The sequence below is a fragment of the Asparagus officinalis genome, chromosome 7 (genome assembly GCF_001876935.1).
Source record: "Asparagus officinalis chromosome 7, Aspof.V1, whole genome shotgun sequence".
NCBI classification, from domain to species: domain Eukaryota; kingdom Viridiplantae; phylum Streptophyta; class Magnoliopsida; order Asparagales; family Asparagaceae; genus Asparagus; species Asparagus officinalis.
Genome location: NC_033800.1, coordinates 144,028,917 through 144,031,293, shown reverse-complemented (window position 1 = coordinate 144,031,293; position 2,377 = coordinate 144,028,917).

Sequence of the window (2,377 nt, the reverse complement as noted above, 5' to 3'; positions counted from 1 at the left end):
ATGACCATGCCCCAAATGCCGCAGTCTAGTCGAATCAACATAAGTCACCAGTTCTCCACCTGCCACTATACCTCCAGTCAAGTAATACAGGTTATTCCTCCTGACGCCCTTCATCACAAATAAGTATCAGACATAAAATTTTACTGTTATTTCAGAATTTGCTTTCTTGTTCTATTGATGTATACTTTCACTGTTATTTCAGAATTTCTTCTTTTTTAATATGTTGTATTGCAGTATTAATATTGAGTTTATTTTAAAGCTCTCATCGATACCTTTATAATGTTATAAATTTTTTTCCAAATAAATTATTAACAATAAAATTATTAACGTAAACTATATCCAACATTATTTAATTTATATGGCTTTTTTGATAAAAAAATAAAAATAAAAACATTTGGAGAGTGTGGGTTAGAGCAACCCTCCAAATTTCACCCTCCAAATTAGAATATTCCTAGAATATTCCAATTTGGAGGGTGAAATTTGGAGGGTATGGTTGGAGATGCCCTTAGAAATAAAAAGGGGGATGAGGAGGTGGGTGAAAGGCTATGTTGGGAATTGAAGAAAGGGGGAAGAACGATGTGGGTGAAATAATTAGGGGGTGTTTGTTTTACTTTTTTTTTGGGATATAGGGTGGATTTTAAGTTTTGGGATGTAAAAAGTGTTTTTTTTTTGTTTTGGTATTCCATAAACATTGTTTGTTTCACTTTTTTTTGGGATATTGAATCCCTAAATTATAAAAAAATAATATATTTTTAGGATTTTTATGAAATCCTCTCTTTTGTTTCAACTTCTTTTTGGGATATAAGGTGGATTACAAGTTTTTTGGGTTTTAGAATTCCATAAACCATGTTTGTTTCAAAACCAATTTTGGGATATTGAATCCCCAAATAATAAAAAACTATTATATTTTAGAATTTGTGAAATTCTACAATTGAGAGAGGATGTAGGTTGGATATTGATGTATTAATGCTTATAATATAAGATTAAAATAAGATTAATATATTATATATAATATTATAATAATATAATATTTAATATAATACATCTATTCCTCTATAATAATAGGAGGACCCAAGAATCACTGTTCATGCTGTAGTAAATGCTGCAGTAAATTATTGTAGCATTATATATATATATATATATATATATATATATATAGTATATATATCTATTAAATATAATATTATATATATCTACTATATATATATATATATATATAATAGATATATATAGTTAGTATATTATAAGAACTTTGGTGGATGTCAACTTAAGTTGACATAAGTTTTGCCTATAGAGTATAATATATATATTATATATATATATACTAATATATATATAATATATATATATTATAATATATAAATAAGTATATTACATAAATAATATAATTATTTATATATATAATATATATATATGATAGAATATAATTTATATATCAATATAATATATATAATATATATTATATTATATATATTATTTAATAAATAATATAGATAATTTATATATAATATAAATATTAAATATATAAAATTTATAATATATCTAAATATATATAAATTATATAATAATATATATATTATATATATAAATGTTATACTTCTGCGCTAGCTAAATATTGCAAGTAAATTACTGTAGTAATTTACGTATATATTATATATATATTATAATTATAATATAAATATGATTATATATATAATTTTAATATATCTATGTATATATATTAATATAATATATAAATATATATATAATATATATAAATATATTATATAAATATTATATATATATATATATATATATATATATATATTATATATAATATATATTATATATGTTATATAATATATGTTATTAAAATATTATATAATATTATAATATATAATTTATAGTATTCCAAATCCCAAAATATTGATGAAACAAACAAAATATTACAAATTATAGCATTCTAAATCCCAAAATATTGATGAAACAAACAAAATTTTAGAGATCCCAAAACCCACAAAAAATTTTATGGATTTCAAATTCTATGGTGAAATCCATATCCATAAATTTTGTGATACAAAACAAACACCCTTAGAGTGAGGGGGTGATTTTCCCATGTGGTATTTTCAGGGGAAAGAGATGTCATGTGGTATTTTCAAGGGGAAGAGATTTTATATATGAGTAATTATTTTTGGACCCAAAATATGGACCAAGTCTATGGGACAGCTTATGTGGATTCATTTATTATTGTCTATCAAGTTCCACGTTGGATAAATGAACAACACATTCAGGGTAGACATGGAATTATCAGTTTGGGCAACCTCTTCTTTTTCTTCCCTAACTTCTCGTCTCCTTCATTGATGAGGGCGCTCGCCGAGGCCATGGCGGCGGCGGCGGT